Genomic DNA, 23,133 nt, shown 5'->3' on the forward strand with positions numbered 1-23,133 from the left:
AAAAAAATTCGTTTTTTTTGAAATTTTTTTTTTCGGCATCAAGATCACACGAAAATATGAACATTTAGAAGAGACACTTCGTGATGAATGTTATTATTTAGGCGAGAAAACGATCGACATAAATAACATTCAAGATAATATTGTTCGTGAAGAATATGGAGGGTTTTTTTTCATGTTTTGTGAAGTAAAATTTAGCCCGATTTAGAGTTTAGGGTTTAGGGTTTAGGGTTTAGGGTTTGCTGTTTTGGGTTTATTCCATAAACCCAAAACACCAAACCCTAAACCCTAAACCCTAAACTCTAAACCGTTCGTGTTAAAAACTCAATATAAATCCTAAATCTAAACCCTAAATCTAAACCCTAAACCCTAAATTTCTAAACCCTAATATCTAAACCCTATAAACCCTAATATCTAAACCCTAATATCTAAACCCCAATAGCTAAAACCTCAAAATACGCTCGAAAAACACGATAATTGTTATATATTACTTCTTCGAGCGTTTTCCCGCCAAAATAAAAATATTTATCACAAAGTGTCTCTACTAAATGTTCATATTTTCATCTCATCTATAATGTTCGTGAATAAAGTTTTTTCAAAAAACGAAAAAAAAAGTTTTTGCTTCCCCCCGCTTCCCCCCGAATGGTTACTTCCCTCTTGATCCAACCACTATATATATATATATATATATATATATATATATATATATATATATATATATATATATATATATATTAGTGTGTTCTGGACTTGTATTATGCACGGCCCATGAAGTTAAAGGTCAATTAATACGGCTAATGAATATGAATGTCAAACAAAACTTCATGAATTATTAGCAATTTTGACAGTTAACATAATTTACATTAGTCCTGTGATTCATAAGCCACTTCTAAAAAAATAAGACTTCAAAACTACAAAGAGATTTGCACAACCCATAACTTTCAAATGTCTTCTTTAACGTTGTATGTACTCGTGTTTGAAAACTTCAATATAAGGAAACGTCGTTATGTGTTTGCGCACAATAAATGTATGTCCTCAATAATCGAGAATGACTGTGTGTGCGTGAATAGCATCTAGTTCTAGCCGACTGGACTCGTAACATGTCGAAATGGGTAACCTTTTAATAGAGGTCAAAATGGGTATGGCTGTAGCGACCCGACAAAATCGTCATTGACGGCGCCGCTAACTTAGGTCCCGTTACGTGGTCGTAGTCCCTATATGAGACTCGTTTGACCAAAATTATGTCGCATTCATTTGAAAGGTACAAGACTTGCAAGTTTAGTTTACAAAACCGTTCGACAGCAAGTCTAAGTTTACAAAAGTCATAAAGTATAAATGAAATAACTTGCGACATAATTAGTTGAAAAACACAGTTGCTATAAATAGCGTAAGTATGTAAACAAAAGTTTGAATCCAAAAGTGCTATCCCTAGCGTATGTATGTATGTATGCTTGACTCCAAGCATGAAATCAGAGTGTATGCATGTATGCTTGACCCCAAGCAAGTATGAATGTACGCGGAAGCATGTATCAAATAGCCATGTATGAACCTGAGAAACATGTAGAAAACTGTCAACGAAAAACGTTGGTGAGATCATAAATGTATTTGTAAAAGTATACTTTGAACCACAATAGTTTGTATAGATGATTATCCAAATCGTATTTATTCCGAAGAATGTAGTTTGTATTACGAGCACCCAATTACCAAAACTTAACTGAATCTTCCCTCTGAATTTTGAATATAGTGTTAGAACATACACTATGCACGTTGAAATTATATTTCATCCACTAACGGTAGCGAACCGTCTGAATGAGGGTTCGTTAAACCCGTATGGCCACACAACATAATCACTCGCTTACACTTACACCCTGCAAGTGGAACTAATGATAATTGGATTGAGGACTTTTGTTCTAACTCGTCTGTATCTTTGTATTCGTATTTGTGTTCAAAGTATAAAAGTATGAAAAGTATATATACATGTGAAATGTATATAAGTATGTAATGTATATGTTTCTCAGCCCACGATTTAAAAGAATAAAAGTTGTTGAAAAGGTGGGACTATGATCTCACCTCGAGTGCACGAGTATAAAAGTACTTCAACAAGTAAACGTGTGCATGAAAGTTGCTTAGCCTTGACCTAAACAAGTAAGTTATATCAATTAACCGGTTACGACACAAGGTCGGGTGAAATGTGTTCAATTAGTCCTATGGCTCGTTACGACTCGAATAGTATAGCATGTGAATCACGTTGTCAAGTTTCATGCAAGAATCAAGTATAAAAGCATGTTAGAACGATTGTAATAAAGTTTGAGTTGACATTTCAAAACCTTACCATTAGAAAGGAAATCTTATTACGTTTCCAACGATATTTGGTTCATCGAAAACGGAGTTACGGTCAAAAAGTTATGGCCAAAACAAGTTTGCTGAAGTTCGGATGAAACAGGCAATTGTCGCGGCGCGACAAATTGCTCCGCGGCGCGACAAATGCCTATGTTGAAGGTCAGAAAGCCTGAAAAACATGTTCTAAAATCACCCTTTGGGCCACGGCGCGACAAATTGCTCCGCGGCGCGACAAATAACGTGGTCTGGTGCCTGGTCAGTTTCAAAAGTTCAAGTCTTGGTCAAAACTTCAAACAACCATAAAACGCAAATCGTAAACAACTAGAAGGCGTATCTTATACCGTTGGAAAGCTCTTTTGACAAGGAACACAACTAAACATGTATCATCAATCAAAAACATCATTTACAATAACTGAAAACTCGTCAATTGATCAAGAAAAGTTTATTTTCAAAGTTTCAAGTTCGTAAAACGTATTTTATGATTCGGGAATCCAATTTACACATACGATGTGCCGTTTTGAAGGTAATGAAGCATACATTACAACTAAACACTTACTAATAACATTTCATGGCATTCGAAATATCAAAAGCTTGTTTTAAGTCTATCAAACCCTAACCAAAATCCGCAAAATTCAATATTCATGTTTTTGAAGTTTCTTTAATCAACCTACGCATCAAAACGAAGCTAGTGATACTAGTAACACAATTAAAACATGCACTTTAACAATCTAACAACATTAACTCATCCAAAATCAAGGATTAAGCACACCCATTTCTAGTTCATGCTAGTTACTCCAAAAACAACAAATCGAGCAAACCAAACATATATTCATGTTATACACGAGCCATAGACACTAACTAACACAATTTCAAGTATATAAAACGAATTTAGAGAAATTTAGTGTTTTAGAAATGTTACCCAAAATGGATGAAATTGGTACCAAATCGAAGAGGATGATGAGAGGATCACGAATATGTAATTTGTTTTGAAGTTTGCTTCCCGATCCGAATTTAGATTATGAATCTATGAAGTTGGGGTTTGTGTGTGTTCTTGCTAGAAAGAGAGAAAGAGAGGGAGAGGGAGATGATGGAAATGGTGGAAAAATGGGTTGACTAGTTGACCTAGTCAACTAGTTTGCCCATTTGGCAACTCCGGTCCCTCGAGTTTCAAAGCGGGTGCGGGATTTAACCGATCGAATATTTTAAAAAAAAACGCTCGTGTAAACGGGTGACGTTAAAATTAAATAACGAGGGATATTATTTTAAAAAAAAAAGACGGTGTTAAAAATAAATTTAACGGAAAAACGCGGGATGTTACATTATCCACACCTCAAAAGAAATTTCGTCCCGAAATTTAGTTGGAAGTAGTAGTTGTTGAATCTTACTCGAGATCTTGCGTTGTAAATTCTACGAATAAGTGAAGGTACGTCCTTGAGTATTTCCACGAATTTTGACGGTCGGGATCATATGTTGTTTTAAGGTTTGGCTTCCATGATTCATGGTTTCAACCGGTCCTCCTAGGAAGTGAGGGTTATCGTCGATAGTGAGTTCATCAAAGGAGATAACAAGTTCTCGTTTCGCAAAACACGTCTTTGAGTTGATGCATCGAATGTAGGATAAACGGAGACTCGAAATGAGCCGGAAAATCTAAACGGCTAGCGACGGGTCCAAAACACGCCAAGAATTTAAAGGATCAAAATATTGTGGATTTAGCTTCCTACGTTTTCCCGAAACGGATTGTACCTTTCCAAGGTGCGACTCTTAACGTGACACGGTTTCCCACGCGGAATTTGAAATGTTTACGTCTAACATCGGCGTAACTCTTGGTGATTACGAGTCGCGTAGGGTTTTACCTGAATATGAATAAATTTTCTCGGTTGTTCATGAATAACCTCGGCCCCGGTGAATTGATCATCGTTTACTTGGTTCGACAAAGGAGAATGACGTTTCCGGTCACATGTGGTTTCAAAAGGAGTGACGTTAAAACTTGAATGAAAATCATTGTAGTACGAGGATTCGGTTAAAGGAAAATACTTTTCTCAAGTAAATTTGAAGTTGGTAATACAAACTTGTATTATGGTTTCCAAGGTTTAAATCGCATGTTTGTTCGGTCCGTCGGGTTGTGGATGGTACGCGGTACTCATGTCTAAACGCGGTCCCGAGGCTTTTTGTAAGGTACTCCAAAATCTAGAAGTGGAACGAGGATCTCAATCCGAAACGGGGTACATTTCCCTAAGGCATATTGAACACGTTTGCTAGGAATTGAAAACGTTAGCTAGGACAAGTTTCTCAAGAAAATTCGCGTCGCGGAAGATTTATCGGTTCCCAAAAACGTTCGTCGGGGCAAGTTCTTATCGGGTTTTGAAAACGATTGTTAGGACTATCCACCCTCGCGGCGAATACTTGTATGACGTGAAGAGTCGCTCTCCATTGAGAATTTAGAATAAGGACCTCCTGAACCGGAAGTACGAGGGTGATGCAAAAGAAGTTCCCGCCCCGATGTGAGCATAACGAGTAAATTGTAGTTAGTCAATAAGACTGCGCGAGGACGAGCTAGTATACCCGTGTGACATACGGTTGAAGTCGAATGGAATCGGTAATTCATTCGGAAGCATAAATATAATTTGACAATAATTGAAGGTGTGTCCCCGGTATGGTTGTTATAAATATTCTCGGAGTTTTCGGATGTCCAAACATGAAAAGATGAAGTCATGTACATGGCACATGGTGGTGTTTAGGTTGATCGAGTCTAACCACCATCACGCGTCACTAGAACTTTGGTATGTCTTACCGTAATATAACCACGTTGATCGAGTGTCGTTATATTACGCCAAATCATACTTCCATTCCCACATCACTCCATGAGTTCAAGTTCGTGTCATCGTGAAAATCTAAAATGAACAAAATGTAACGACGTCTCAAACGTGACTCGTATTAAATCGAAAGAATTTCTGCAACTCTAAGGAAGCGTTCCCCGAGGGAAGTGTATAAATGATTGTTCACGTCAATGCGGTTCGAGTCAGACAATAATGTATTTAGATATGAAAAAAAAGTAACGAGTCATGATAACAAGTAGTACGCAACCGTAGTGATAAACAGTGATGACGATACTCATCTATAGTGGTGGTGGTAACTTTACAACACTTGTGGATAGTAAGCTGAGACGGGGTGGATAACAACCAAGGAGTCAGAATTCCCGAACTAGAGTGACTAACGAAGTCGTGGTCATCCGTACGCGTATGAACCTTGAATTCACGTGTGTTACCAAAAAGTGGCGGAATACGAGTTCGTATGATGAAGGTTGGGTACCATTAAAAAGTTTGATTAAGAATGATTCAAGTATAATGCACAAGTAGTCAAGTAAGTGCTATCTATAGCAAATGTATGTCAGAATGCAATGGCTAACTATCCGGTTGTAGTCTAGATTCACTAATGCGTCCTAACGACTCTGTCAGACACACTAATGCACATCCTAGTTCCCTACAACCAACGCTCTGATACCATCTGTAGCGACCCGACAAAATCGTCATTGACGGCGCCGCTAACTTAGGTCCCGTTACGTGGTCGTAGTCCCTATATGAGACTCGTTTGACCAAAATTATGTTGCATTCATTTGAAAGGTACAAGACTTGCAAGTTTAGTTTACAAAACCGTTCGACAGCAAGTCTAAGTTTACAAAAGTCATAAAGTATAAATGAAATAACTTGCGACATAATTAGTTGAAAAACACAGTTGCTATAAATAGCGTAAGTATGTAAACAAAAGTTTGAATCCAAAAGTGCTATCCCTAGCGTATGTATGTATGTATGCTTGACTCCAAGCATGAAATCAGAGTGTATGCATGTATGCTTGACCCCAAGCAAGTATGAATGTACGCGGAAGCATGTATCAAATAGCCATGTATGAACCTGAGAAACATGTAGAAAACTGTCAACGAAAAACGTTGGTGAGATCATAAATGTATTTGTAAAAGTATACTTTGAACCACAATAGTTTGTATAGATGATTATCCAAATCGTATTTATTCCGAAGAATGTAGTTTGTATTACGAGCACCCAATTACCAAAACTTAACTGAATCTTCCCTCTGAATTTTGAATATAGTGTTAGAACATACACTATGCACGTTGAAATTATATTTCATCCACTAACGGTAGCGAACAGTCTGAATGAGGGTTCGTTAAACCCGTATGGCCACACAACATAATCACTCGCTTACACTTACACCCTGCAAGTGGAACTAATGATAATTGGATTGAGGACTTTTGTTCTAACTCGTCTGTATCTTTGTATTCGTATTTGTGTTCAAAGTATAAAAGTATGAAAAGTATATATACATGTGAAATGTATATAAGTATGTAATGTATATGTTTCTCAGCCCACGATTTAAAAGAATAAAAGTTGTTGAAAAGGTGGGACTATGATCTCACCTCGAGTGCACGAGTATAAAAGTACTTCAACAAGTAAACGTGTGCATGAAAGTTGCTTAGCCTTGACCTAAACAAGTAAGTTATATCAATTAACCGGTTACGACACAAGGTCGGGTGAAATGTGTTCAATTAGTCCTATGGCTCGTTACGACTCGAATAGTATAGCATGTGAATCACGTTGTCAAGTTTCATGCAAGAATCAAGTATAAAAGCATGTTAGAACGATTGTAATAAAGTTTGAGTTGACATTTCAAAACCTTACCATTAGAAAGGAAATCTTATTACGTTTCCAACGATATTTGGTTCATCGAAAACGGAGTTACGGTCAAAAAGTTATGGCCAAAACAAGTTTGCTGAAGTTCGGATGAAACAGGCAATTGTCGCGGCGCGACAAATTGCTCCGCGGCGCGACAAATGCCTATGTTGAAGGTCAGAAAGCCTGAAAAACATGTTCTAAAATCACCCTTTGGGCCACGGCGCGACAAATTGCTCCGCGGCGCGACAAATAACGTGGTCTGGTGCCTGGTCAGTTTCAAAAGTTCAAGTCTTGGTCAAAACTTCAAACAACCATAAAACGCAAACCGTAAACAACTAGAAGGCGTATCTTATACCGTTGGAAAGCTCTTTTGACAAGGAACACAACTAAACATGTATCATCAATCAAAAACATCATTTACAATAACTGAAAACTCGTCAATTGATCAAGAAAAGTTTATTTTCAAAGTTTCAAGTTCGTAAAACGTATTTTATGATTCGGGAATCCAATTTACACATACGATGTGCCGTTTTGAAGGTAATGAAGCATACATTACAACTAAACACTTACTAATAACATTTCATGGCATTCGAAACATCAAAAGCTTGTTTTAAGTCTATCAAACCCTAACCAAAATCCGCAAAATTCAATATTCATGTTTTTGAAGTTTCTTTAATCAACCTACGCATCAAAACGAAGCTAGTGATACTAGTAACACAATTAAAACATGCACTTTAACAATCTAACAACATTAACTCATCCAAAATCAAGGATTAAGCACACCCATTTCTAGTTCATGCTAGTTACTCCAAAAACAACAAATCGAGCAAACCAAACATATATTCATGTTATACACGAGCCATAGACACTAACTAACACAATTTCAAGTATATAAAACGAATTTAGAGAAATTTAGTGTTTTAGAAATGTTACCCAAAATGGATGAAATTGGTACCAAATCGAAGAGGATGATGAGAGGATCACGAATATGTAATTTGTTTTGAAGTTTGCTTCCCGATCCGAATTTAGATTATGAATCTATGAAGTTGGGGTTTGTGTGTGTTCTTGCTAGAAAGAGAGAAAGAGAGGGAGAGGGAGATGATGGAAATGGTGGAAAAATGGGTTGACTAGTTGACCTAGTCAACTAGTTTGCCCATTTGGCAACTCCGGTCCCTCGAGTTTCAAAGCGGGTGCGGGATTTAACCGATCGAATATTTTAAAAAAAAACGCTCGTGTAAACGGGTGACGTTAAAATTAAATAACGAGGGATATTATTTTAAAAAAAAAAGACGGTGTTAAAAATAAATTTAACGGAAAAACGCGGGATGTTACAATGGCCACTTAGGGTTGACCCAATATCCCTTTGTGATCACAGCTATGATTCTATGATTTAAAGCTATTTAGGGGGTCTCATGGATTTATAACATTCTTTAGGTAGTTTTCCTCTTAGCTAGCATTGTGAGTAGTATATTTGTTTGCCACTCGATGTCCTGTAAAACTTGCAGCATTTGTTTTGACATATAGGTAGGGAACGTGTTGATTGGTCTATCTAAAGTCCAGTTGGTCTATCTAAAGTCCAGACTACAAGTAGTCTTTATTTTCCTAGCGGATATTACATTTCATTAAAGTGGATTCATAGAAGGCATCTAGGAATTCTTTTACTTATGTAAGAATTCTGATACGGAAGGAAATATAAAATGGGATCTAGTTGTATTGCTAGACCAACTCTAGATCACGTTTACCCAGCACAATCGTTTGACATTTGGCTGAATACAGCATGCGGCATGTTTAATACGTCTCAGAAAACTACCAAAAGTATCCGCCTCATAATGTGTTTGTAACAGTCGAGTTTCTTGGAACACCATCGGCCTTAGCAAGGGCAGAAGTATTACATATAATCAGAGCACATTGTAAACTATTTTATTTTATTTAAATTTTTTATGCAACTAAACAATAATAATTAATACTCTGTTTTACCCAGCACAATCGTTTGACATTTGGCTGAATACAGCATGCGGCATGTTTAATACGTCTCAGAAAACTACCAAAAGTATCCGCCTCATAATGTGTTTGTAACAGTCGAGTTTCTTGGAACACCATCGGCCTTAGCAAGGGCAGAAGTATTACATATAATCAGAGCACATTGTAAACTATTTTATTTTATTTAAATTTTTTATGCAACTAAACAATAATAATTAATACTCTGTTTTACCCAGCACAATCGTTTGACATTTGGCTGAATACAGCATGCGGCATGTTTAATACGTCTCAGAAAACTACCAAAAGTATCCGCCTCATAATGTGTTTGTAACAGTCGAGTTTCTTGGAACACCATCGGCCTTAGCAAGGGCAGAAGTATTACATATAATCAGAGCACATTGTAAACTATTTTATTTTATTTAAATTTTTTATGCAACTAAACAATAATAATTAATACTCTGTTTTACCCAGCACAATCGTTTGACATTTGGCTGAATACAGCATGCGGCATGTTTAATACGTCTCAGAAAACTACCAAAAGTATCCGCCTCATAATGTGTTTGTAACAGTCGAGTTTCTTGGAACACCATCGGCCTTAGCAAGGGCAGAAGTATTACATATAATCAGAGCACATTGTAAACTATTTTATTTTATTTAAATTTTTTATGCAACTAAACAATAATAATTAATACTCTGTAAATCTGTAATCCTTAATATGCAGTTGAGGATACCAGATCACTTCTTCCAACTCATCAGCAAAACATTAATCATTTCACAAACATCAACATCAAGGATTGTTCCAGATTCATTCTTGAAGGATCTTCACTAAAATCTCTATACAAAGGCCTTTGGCAATAAGTACAAACAAAAATCAAATTATTTATATAAATATGCATATTACATATAACAGGTCATACGTTATTCAAAATCAATGTTTGATAACGAATGCAACAAAAATAAATTAAACGATTCGAGTTTTGTGTTCGCCTTTTTGAAAGAAGATGGTGAGTCCTCTCTCAGCCTAGGAAATATCACCAAACATTGTTAAGTGACTTCTAGAAGCATAAGCTTCATATCAACAAATCATAAAAACAAAAGCAACAATTTTTTTAGTATATATTTTATTTTGTTATCTGCTAATAATAAAATTATTGTGATTAGAAATCCAACCAGTTCAATTTTGAGAACATGACGACTCCTAACACGATCACACAACCCGAGTCGGTTAGTGCTTTTGCTAAATCTAATCCATGATCTCTATTATAACATTCATTCACCCGGATTTCATCGAAATCGCCATATAACATATGATTTTAAAGCTCTTTTGAGTTTCAATATCAATTTTAACATTCCAACTTGAGAAACCCTAACTATCGCTTTAGCATGTGCCGCTCTCAACTTATATAAAAATTGTATAGCGCAAAAAAAATAAAAATAAAAAAATAACCCTAATTAACTTCACAACCACTTTCATGTACCAATATATATATGGAGTATATTCAAACATCAAAACAAACAATTAACATATATATCCAAATGGAACAATCATTAACATATTTACTCAAACGCAAATCAACAAAATAAGTAAAGGCATAAAAAACAAAAACAAATATATATATATATATATATATATGAAATTACACTTTTAAGTTCACAAGTTGATTATGTGTAAATGTACACATATTCGGCGAAATGTTATAAGACCACCGTAGTGCCACCAACACGCCACCAACACGTGGCTAACGCAGCGTGTTGGTGGGTATAGAGTTCGGCGTGCTCGTTCCCGGCACGAGTGGAGTTACAACGTGCCACATGAATTTTCGGATGTTATTGGCTAATTCAAATACAACGGCTAGTTTGGTGTTGGTGTTGACTGTAACATAAATTAATTAATTAAAATAATTAAACACCCCTCTATATACACTTCAAACATATACACTTTTTCACAACTCAAACACTTCATCTCATATTTATTTTCAAACACTTTATCTCACAAAATTATTAACAATGTCAAACCCGAACGAGTGATGTGCGTAGAGGTGTATACAAAATAGTTATATTTTTACAAGAAAATACTATTAAATACAATACAATTTTACACAAGATATTTATTTATTTATAGAATGGATATACCTAAACCTTGCTACAACACTTATAGGCAGTGTACCTAATCGTACAGTAGTGTAGTTTTTAGTAAGTCCGGTTCGTCCACAGGGAACTCGCCAAGTTTAACGCTATATTTTTAAAACTATATTTGTAAATATATAAATATATAAGTAGTATTATTATTATAAAAGGGGTTTTTACCGTTTAATGACCGGTTTGTCGATTTTAAAACTTAAGTCGCAGTTAAAACCTAATGTAAAATATTAAAAATAAATATAACTTAAATTAAAGCGTAAATTAAATAACGATAATGAAATTGCGATAAATAAAAGTGCGATAAAATAAAATTGCGATAATTAAAGAGTACGATAATTAAAAGTGCAATAAAATGAGAATAAATAAAAGTGCGATAATTAAAAGTGCAATTAAATATGAAATAAAATAAATTATGCTTATTTAAACTTCCGTAATCATGATGTTTGACGTGTTTATTTTAGTTTATTACCATAGGTTAATTGTCCTTTGTCCTGGATTATTCAATATGTCCGTCTGGTTTTTGTCCATAACAGTCCATCAGTCATAAATATAAAGTACGAGTGTCCTCGTCAAATTATCCTTATATCCGAAGTCAAATATTCCAACTAATTGGGGACGTAAACTATAATTACACCAAGTGTCCTTGTATATAATTCACCCCTGTTTTAATAAGTCCATTAACTATTAATTCATTCTCGTGGCCGGTTAAATGAACGATTATTAGTACTTATAAATATCCCGCCCATCGTGTCCGATCGAGTGTATATGGTTATTTATAGGTACGTCCAATTGTAAATCTTTATATTAAATTAACAAACTATCATTTAATTAAACAAATATAAAGCCCATTAATAGCCCATAGTCTAATTTTCACAAGTGTCGTTCTTTTGTCCAAACCCCAATTATGGTACAAAGCGCAAATACCCCGTCTTTAATATTTAGCCCAACATCATGGTTACTTCAATTTAAATAAGCATAATAATAACTTAGCTACGAGACATTAATTTAACAACAAAATTAAACATAACTTACAGTGGGTGTTATTAGCGTAGCGGTACACGGACAGAGTTTCGACTTACAAAACCTTAAAACATTCGACTAACCTAACTTTATTATTATCACTAACTTAAAATTAAAATTACAAATTGAGATTAATATTTGGAGTGATAATTGATACATATATTATGTATATATAGTAGGAAATAGAAAAAGATGTAAAAAAATCGATCAGAATGCGCGACTTTTATAGCCCCACATTTCACTGTAGACCTCCGCGAGTGCGGATATTTTGTTCACAAAAGTTCCGCGAGTGCGGAGGTATGGATTACAGCTCATCTCTTGATTTAAACGTGGGCTGCTGTATTTTTTTTAATATATATATATATATATATATATATATATATATATATAATATATATATAATTTATATAATTATATATATATTATATTATATTCTTGTGCATATTTGACTTGTAATTTTTGGTCCGTTGCGTCGCGCACTGAAAATTGGTTCATGTCTCGGTTCCGGATTTTCGAACGTCCTTGCGTACTATTTAATATCTTGTACTTTGCGATTTGCGTCTTGTACTCTTGTAATTTTGAGACGTTTCTCATCAATAATTTGAACCACTTTGATTGTACTTTGTACTTTTTAGCTTTTTGGTCGTTTGCGTCTTTAATTTGTCGAATATGTCTTTTATCTTCACCTTTTATTATTTAAACGAATATCACTTGTGAATAGAATAATTGCAACTAAAAGCTTGTCTTTCTTGAGGGATAATGCTCTGAAATATATGTTCGTTTTTAGCATTATCAAATATTCTCACACTTGAGCGTTGCTTGTCCTCAAGCAATATAGTCTTGAAATAAAAATACTAGAATCACTTCTTTATTCTTCACATTTTGTACATCAGTGATTTCTATCCGGCGATATAAACAATGATAGTAACGTTGTGGTTTACAGTCCCATATGACTATGAAATTTTAGATCCTTAAGGAAATTGAATCTTTATGAAAACATTTGATCTTTTTTTGAAAATTAAATCTAGCTTTTACCCTAGATAAGTTTTCCGGAATAACCCTTCACCGGTGTTTGTGAAATTGTTTTTGTGGGTTTGGTGGATTTCAGATTTGAAAATTTTAGCTCAAAACTTGCGGTTTTGTGTCACCCACTTGCTAACCTTGTATTGGGAAAGCAACACGTCCAGTATACTTGCTCCGTATATTACCTTTCGATAAACTACCGTCCGGTTGTAAAGGAAAGCGTTGAACAAGCAACTGTTAAGGCAATGTCCCGTGACATGCTTTTAATTATGGTCTATAACGTGTCGGATGCAATTACTATCCTTTGTAGGAGCAATAGTAAAGCTCACCCTATAGTTTTTCGGTCTGGCACAAGGTCCTGTCTTCGACCATGCTATGCAACCACCGTTCTTACGGTTGACACCCGATTTGGTTCAGGTGACCTAATGAATTCCAGGTGAATTTCTAATATTTTACGTTCAATGGTAATGAACGCATTAAAAATGAGTTTTCAGAAAACAAATCGGTTTGTAATTTTGATCAAAATATTTTCTCGTTCAAGCTCGAGTTTAGATATCATCGAATTCCATGAGTTTGTAATTCTCAATTTTTAAAAGTCAATCTCAAGGATTGAGTAATATCAGGCTTAAAAGTTGATTTTTGATCTTTAAGGAGATTATCCTTTCTGGGAGTCTGATTCATTAGTCTTATCAAGCTAATTTGCACGGCGCCCTCCCCATTTTACGAGACAGATCCTCTCATGGTTAGGATAAGTCTGACGACAACCCTGTTTGATGCTGAGGTCCGTGGATTTCCTGCTGATTTTAGTGATGACTTTTCTAGATTTTTCGTCAACCTACAGCTGGTCTGGACGACAACTTCCTGACCTAAATCAAGAAGCGCGTGTCTTTTTCGGAAGACTTTACTTCCTTTTAATGATGAAATTGATTCATCGTGTAGATCCATCTTTCTTTCAAATATATTATAATTTTTCGGGTAAAATAGTTAATTTTGTCCAAAACAAAAGTATCTTTGTACAAAATATGTGATATATGTTTTAAAGAACTTGGTAAATTTTTCCCACACTTGGCTTTTATTTTTCTTTCTTTGCCTTTTTATTGTCCTCTATTCCATTTTAAATGAATTCTAACATTTTGGGTTGTTTCTCAATTTATGTCCTTTCCGAGGTAACAATAATTTCGGTGTTGACAGCTAGTTTTATCGTTCATAAATATGTATGAACATGATTTTGAATTCATTTATTTGAAAATTTTGAAAAATTTTACTAGAATTGAGTAGTCAGTATATAAGACTAGGGCTGTTCTTTATTATCAGAGAGCACTAGATTCTAATACAACTACTGCATTACTAGTATTTTTAATGGTAACCAAGTGTTTAAGTCAAAAAATTTTAAAAATTCGAAAGAATTTAATCCCTTCCCACACTTAAGATCTTGCAATGCCCTCATTTGCAAGAAATCAGTAACAATTTAAATTATTGAGGGTGATCAGCGTAGAAAAATGATTAAATTTTACCAAAGTTTCCAAACATATTGGCGTTTGTTTGTTGAATGATAAATGGTGCACATCATTTGTTCATTCCTGCAGTTGTTATTTCACATATATTTTGCATCTTGTCGTCAAAATTTGTTGCTTTTGCTGAACTTAATGACAGTCTTTGAAAATGCGTTGTTTTACCCTGTTTTGTACATGAGATAAACTAAAAACATATATATACATATTTTTGAAGTTGGATATATCACTCCACATTCAAAAATTATTAAAAATCTAATAAGAAAAGTTAGAAAATTATAAAAACTATTAAAGTATCAAAAGAAATATTAAAAGTATAAAATTACAAGTTACCAAATAAATAAAAATAAGCATAAAAAAAATCAGGGTTGATAAGGATGGTGCCAGTAGGGATCCCATTCATAGCCGTATGTACTGTAGAGTGCTTGAGCTGGGTCATATGTAGGGTACGGTGTTCGGGTCTGTATAGTCCAGGGAGGAAATACGGGCATTGGAGTAGCAATGTAGTTTGCATTTATGTGTACACGATGACTTATGATTTGGTTTTGATGATACTGCCAATCTTGAAATGCTCGTTGTCTAGCCATTTCATACTCATGATGAGCCATAAAAAGTTGCATTTCTGTCATCTCATTCCCCCCACCCGCGTTACCTTGCTGCTGATCTCTTTCGACCTGTGGATGCTGGCCATCATATGGTGCTGCAGCGTTATGTCGTTTCTTTAAAACCTTAGCACCATGATATACTTTCAAACCAATTGGATCACGGGGTTCTGGTGCTGCAATTATTAATCCCCCCCGATTTCTATCGACACCAATATACTCAGCAATTAAAGTAACAAAGATACCACCTCCTATTATACCATTAAGCCGTATACTCTTAACTATAGATGATAAATAATAACCCACACAATAAGGTATACTCACAGCGCTCGGTGGGTCTCGAATACACATGAGATAAAATAAATCATTTTCATTTACTTTCTCTTTGTTCTTACATCGCTGTGTAATCGAGTTTGCTAAGAACCTATGGATTACTCTTAGCTCAGCTCTATCAATATCAGTATAAGAGTTATTCCCTCCACGAAATCGGTTATGCCTAGTCATTCTACTCCATACACCATTCATATCAAAATTCTCATCAACCCTCCTACCCTCAACTATCAACCTTTGACAATCAGCAGATGCTAGTTCCTCAGGCGTATATATACACAAAGCCTGAGCCATGTCTAGTAGAGACATATGGCGCATCACACCTCCTAATAAAAATCTAATAAAACTACGATCGGTTAAGGTAGATACCCGATCATTTATTTCAACACTACATAATAATTCTACACACCATTCTCTATATACACGCCTACGTATATTAAACAAACGTTCCCAATCAGTAAAAGTAGAATTACCATACCTTTGTGTAAGTAATTCTCTGATTGGACCGGCAAATCCAACTGTTTCTAACGGTTCCCAATCTATTACTCTAGGTACTTCAACAACATTAGACTGAAGTGTATGCTAGTTCCTCTGGTATTTTGGATAATCTATCCAATGTCGATCAAACCTTAAATTAGGATGTAAATCTGCCAATTCTATATTTGAATATGAAATGAATTGATGCGGTAGATCTTGTCTATATTGGTCATTAATCTCCTGTTCTTCTGCATTCTCAGGAGGAGCATTGTGAGCCTGAGATGCGGATGAAGATTCACCCCTTTCAGTCTGCAAAACACATTAAACATAATTTTTGTGCATCCAAATATGCATTAGTGTTAGCAAAATCATAAACCAAAACAATCATAATGACATGTTTAATCCATATTAAACTTTATACGCATTTTCATAACATTAACAATTCTACACTTTTACAAATGAACAAATATGAGAATGTATACAATGTTCTTTAACTTTTATCTCAAATAACATGTCAAAATAATCATTACTAGCAATTAAACAAGTTCCAAATGGCCTTCATATCAATTAAATTGAGTTCATGCATTTTTTTCTTCAAAAAGTCTACTTTAATACTTGAAAATCATGTTTAGGATCAAAGTTTTGATCATTTAGCAACCTAAACATGTTACACTACTCAATTTAGTATAAACTAACATCAAAATTCGGCCATAACCCGTTTATATCAAAAAGCCCCAATTTTGCTCAAGAACACAAACCCTAGATTACTCAAAATTTGAAGTTTAAGGCTTATAATCATGTTAAATAGCATCAATCTAGGTTATACAAGCATAATATACAATCAATTTAAGCACAATTACACTAGAAATCATCAAAATCAAATTAGGTATATTTTTGTTCAAGAACACTAATAATCTGAATTAAAGGGTGTTTATGTAGTGACCCGAACTTTTCCATGTTTATATATATTAATTGAGATTGATATTTACATGATTAAATGTTTCCAACATGTTAAGCAATCAAACTTGTTAAGACTTGATTAATTGAAATATGTTTCATATAGACAATTGACCACCCAAGTTGACCGGTGATTCACGAACGTTAAAACTTGTAAAAACTATATGATGACATATATATGGATATATATATATAGTTAACATGATACTATGATAAGTAAACATATCATTAAGTATATTAACAATGAACTACATATGTAAAAACAAGACTACTAACTTAATGATTTCGAACCGAGACATATATGTAACGATTATCGTTGTAACGACATTTAACTATATATATATCATACTAAGATATATTATATATCATAATATCATGATAATATAACAATTTAACATCTCATTTGTTATAATAAATAATGGGTTAACAACATTCAACAAGATCGTTAACTTAAAGGTTTCAAAACAACATTTACATGTAACGACTAACGATGACTTAACGACTCAGTTAAAATGTATATACATGTAGTGTTTTAATATGTATTAATACACTTTTGAAAGACTTCAAGACACTTATCAAAATACTTCTACTTAACAAAAATGCTTACAATTACATCCTTGTTCAGTTTCATCAACAATTCTACTCGTATGCACCCGTATTCGTACTCGTACAATACACAGCTTTTAGATGTATGTACTATTGGTATATACACTCCAATGATCAGCTCTTAGCAGCCCATGTGAGTCACCTAACACATGTGGGAACCATCATTTGGCAACTAGCATGAAATATCTCATAAAATTACAAAAATATGAGTAATCATTCATGACTTATTTACATGAAAACAAAATTACATATCCTTTATATCTAATCCATACACCAACGACCAAAAACACCTACAAACACTGTCATTCTTCAATTTTCTTCATCTAATTGATCTCTCTCAAGTTCTATCTTCAAGTTCTAAGTGTTCTTCATAAATTCTACAAGTTCTAGTTACATAAAATTAAGAATACTTTCAAGTTTGCTAGCTCACTTCCAATCTTGTAAGGTGATCATCCAACCTCAAGAAATCTTTGTTTCTTACAGTAGGTTATAATTCTAATACAAGGTAATAATCATATTCAAACTTTGGTTCAATTTCTATAACTATAACAATCTTATTTCAAGTGATGATCTTACTTGAACTTGTTTTCGTGTCATGATTCCGCTTCAAGAACTTCGAGCCATCCAAGGATCCGTTGAAGCTAGATCCATTTTTCTCTTTTCCAGTAGGTTTATCCAAGGAACTTAAGGTAGTAATGATGTTCATAACATCATTCGATTCATACATATAAAGCTATCTTATTCGAAGGTTTAAACTTGTAATCACTAGAACATAGTTTAGTTAATTCTAAACTTGTTCGCAAATAAAAGTTAATCCTTTTAACTTGAATTTTAAAATCAACTAAACACATGTTCTATATCTATATGATATGCTAACTTAATGATTTAAAACCTGGAAACACAAAAAACACCGTAAAACCGAATTTACGCCGTCGTAGTAACACCGCGGGCTGTTTTGGGTTAGTTAATTAAAAACTATGATAAACTTTGATTTAAAAATTGTTATTCTGAGAAAATGATTTTTATTATGAACATGAAACTATATCCAAAAATTATAGTTAAACTCAAAGTGGAACTATGTTTTCTAAAATGGTCATCTAGACGTCGTTCTTTCGACTGAAAATGACTACCTTTACAAAAACGACTTGTAATTTATTTTTCTGACTATAAACCTATACTTTTTCTGTTTAGATTCATAAAATAGAGTTCAATATGAAACCATAGCAATTTGATTCACTCAAAACGGATTTAAAATGAAGAAGTTATGGGTAAAACAAGATTGGATAATTTTTCTCATTTTAGCTACGTGAAAATTGGTAACAAATCTATTTCAACCATAACTTAATCAACTTGTATTGTATATTATGTAATCTTGAGATACCATAGACACGTATACAATGTTTCAACCTATCATGTCGACACATCTATATATATTTCGGAACAACCATAGACACTCTATATGTGAATGTTGGAGTTAGCTATACAGGGTTGAGGTTGATTCCAAAATATATATAGTTTGAGTTGTGATCAATACTGAGATACGTATACACTGGGTCGTGGATTGATTCAAGATAATATTTATCGATTTATTTCTGTACATCTAACTGTGGACAACTAGTTGTAGGTTACTAACGAGGACAGCTGACTTAATAAACTTAAAACATCAAAATATATTAAAAGTGTTGTAAATATATTTTGAACATACTTTGATATATATGTATATATTGTTATAGGTTCGTGAATCAACCAGTGGCCAAGTCTTACTTCCCGACGAAGTAAAAATCTGTGAAAGTGAGTTATAGTCCCACTTTTAAAATCTAATATTTTTGGGATGAGAATACATGTAGGTTTTATAAATGATTTACAAAATAGACACAAGTACGTGAAACTACATTCTATGGTTGAATTATCGAAATCGAATATGCCCCTTTTTATTAAGTCTGGTAATCTAAGAATTAGGGAACAGACACCCTAATTGACGCGAATCCTAAAGATAGATCTATTGGGCCTAACAAACCCCATCCAAAGTACCGGATGCTTTAGTACTTCGAAATTTATATCATATCCGAAGGGTGTCCCGGAATGATGGGGATATTCTTAAATATGCATCTTGTTAATGTCGGTTACCAGGTGTTCACCATATGAATGATTTTTATCTCTATGTATGGGATGTGTATTGAAATATGAAATCTTGTGGTCTATTATTATGATTTGATATATATAGGTTAAACCTATAACTCACCAACATTTTTGTTGACGTTTTAAGCATGTTTATTCTCAGGTGATTATTAAGAGCTTCCGCTGTCGCATACTTAAATAAGGACGAGATTTGGAGTCCATGCTTGTATGATATTGTGTAAAAACTGCATTCAAGAAACTTATTTTGTTGTAACATATTTGTATTGTAAACCATTATGTAATGGTCGTGTGTAAACAGGATATTTTAGATTATCATTATTTGATAATCTACGTAAAGCTTTTTAAACCTTTATTGATGAAATAAAGGTTATGGTTTGTTTTAAAATGAATGCAGTCTTTGAAAAACGTCTCATATAGAGGTCAAAACCTCGCAACGAAATCAATTAATATGGAACGTTTTTAATCAATAAGAACGGGACATTTCAGTTGGTATCCGAGCGTTGGTCTTAGAGAACCAGAATTTTGCATTAGTGTGTCTTATCGAGTTTGTTAGGATGCATTAGTGAGTCTGGACTTCGACCGTGTTTACTTGAAAAATGATTGCTTAACAAATTTTATTGGAAACTATATATTTTTAACATGTGAATATTATGTGATATATTAATCTCTTAACGCGTTTGATATTATGTGATAGATGTCTACCTCTAGAACAAGTCCCATTGACTCACCTTATAATAATGAAGAGTCAAATGTAAATTGGAATGATTCGTGGACTGATTCACAAGTTCCCGAAGAGGAACCGGAAGAAGAGTCGGAACCGGAAGAAGAATCGGAACCGGAAGAAGAATCAGAACCGGATGAAGAAATAGAACCGGTGGGGGAAATAATAAAACGGTTAAGTAAAAGAAAATCCTCAACCAACCGACCAAGGTTAATTATGGTCAATGGTGTTTCCGCCAAGGAAGCAAAATATTGGGAGGATTACCAATTCTCCGATGAATCGGATTTCGACGAGAATTCCGATGATGTTATAGAAATTACCCCAACTGAATTTAAAAAGGCAAAAGAAAATAATAAGGGAAAGGGCATAAAAATAGAGAAATCTAATTCCAACCCCGATGAACTTTATATGCATCGTCAACCCCCGAAGTCCTTAAGTTGTAACAATGACCCGGGAACCTCTAAACCACCAGGTTTTTCTAAACCAATGTGGAAAACGACGGCTCGTATTAGGAGAACATCATATATCCCTAGAAACTTGGCAAAACGAACCAAAACCAAAGAAGAAGAAACAAGCGAGTCGGAATAAGATAGTTGTATTCGTGTGGTGTAATATATGTAATATAGTGTGCTTATGCTTTATGATATATGTAAAAATTGCTTGTATTAATAAGTATTTTTTTTTATGAATCTAACTCTTGTCTATTTTACAGTATAAAAACACAAAATGGATAGACAACCCAATATTTTAAGAGACCTACTCGGAGACATGATTGATGAAATCTTGTCTAGAGTCGGTCAGAATTCTTCGGTACAACTATTTAAGGTGAGATCAGTTTGTAAGACATTCGAAGAACGTTCAAAGAATGCCTTGTTTTATAAAAGGCTTTCGTTCGAAAGATGGGGGATATCACATTGGGAAATCCATAAGTTACGATGTGTTTACTTTGACGCATATATTGCGGGGAACCCAAATGCTATTTTACGCAATGGGTTAAGAAATTATTTTGACTCAATATATCCGAATATTGGACTTCGTGATTTAGAAAAAGCGGCTAACATGCAACATAAAGAAGCATGTTATGCTTACGGATTAGTAATGTTCGCTTCTCACCAAAGTGAGAACAAGAACATCGGGCTACAACTATTAAATAAAACGTTCCCACAAGTGACGGAGTCGGTAATTGGGGTAAGAAATGAGGTTTTTAGATTGTTACGGGACTGTTGGACATTACGTAACCCTCGTCCCTTTGACGACGTTACAACACGATGTCTTATCAACGGCCATAACGGTTATGTTACACAAGACCAAGGATGGGAAGTAACCCTAGTAAAACCAGAATGCATGACTTGTTTCTGGACGTATGAATTACATGTCTTTATTGCCTTTGCTGAATGACTTGTGTACTAGCTAGAATTATCTTCAGAACCATCTTGTATCAAATTTATTGTGTGCTATATTTCATGCTATATGTGAAATAAGCGGTATTGTAAGTTTGTAAAATATTGTGTAAAAGTTTGAACGCGAAATATTATTATAATCAGTTTTTCATATAGAATTGTAGTAGTTGAATTGTATATTAGCTACTAAGTATGAACTTAACGGGTAGGTACTACCCGAATTTAAACTTATAAAACGCTAATATGAAGAAAAAGCTTTTATAAATGAGTTCATATTATGCTACGAAATACTATTAACTACTCTTAATATTCTGTATGATTAACTTGTTCCATTTGACTATTTTAAAGGAAATGGCACCGACTACTCGACACACCGTGAATATGAATGAAGAGGAATTCCGTACTTTTCTAGCTTCAAACATAGCCGCAGTACAGGCTGCGCTACATACCAACAATAACCTTGGATCTAGCAGTACAGGAAATCGTGTAGGATGCACCTACAAAGACTTCACTGCCTGCAAACCTTTGGAATTTGATGGAACCGAAGGACCGATCGGATTGAAACGGTGGACCGAGAAGGTCGAATCGGTGTTTGCCATAAGTAAGTGTACTGAATAGGACAAAGTGAAGTACGCTACGCATACTTTCACAGGTTCTGCGTTAACATGGTGGAATACCTATCTAGAGCAAGTGGGACAAGACGATGCGTACGCACTACCGTGGTCAGCATTCAAGCACTTGATGAACGAGAAATACCATCCCAGAACCGAGGTCAATAAGCTCAAGACAGAACTTAGAGGGTTACGAACCCAAGGATTTGATATTACCACGTACGAAAGACGATTCACAGAATTGTGCCTATTGTGTCCAGGAGCATTCGAAGATGAGGAAGAGAAGATCGACGCGTTTGTGAAAGGATTACCGGAAAGAATCCAAGAAGATATAAGTTCACACGAGCCCGCCTCCATACAACAGGCATGTAGAATGGCTCACAAACTAGTGAACCAGATTGAAGAAAGAATTAAAGAACAGACTGCTGAAGAGGCCAATGTGAAGCAAGTCAAAAGAAAGTGGGAGGAAAACGGTGATAAGAATCACCAATACAACAACAACAGCAATTACAACAATAATCGCAACAATTATCCCAACAATCGCAACATCAATCGCAACTACAACAAACGGCCCAACAACAACAACAACAAC

The sequence above is a fragment of the Rutidosis leptorrhynchoides genome, chromosome 8, assembly GCF_046630445.1.
Source record: "Rutidosis leptorrhynchoides isolate AG116_Rl617_1_P2 chromosome 8, CSIRO_AGI_Rlap_v1, whole genome shotgun sequence".
In the NCBI taxonomy this organism is placed as follows: domain Eukaryota; kingdom Viridiplantae; phylum Streptophyta; class Magnoliopsida; order Asterales; family Asteraceae; genus Rutidosis; species Rutidosis leptorrhynchoides.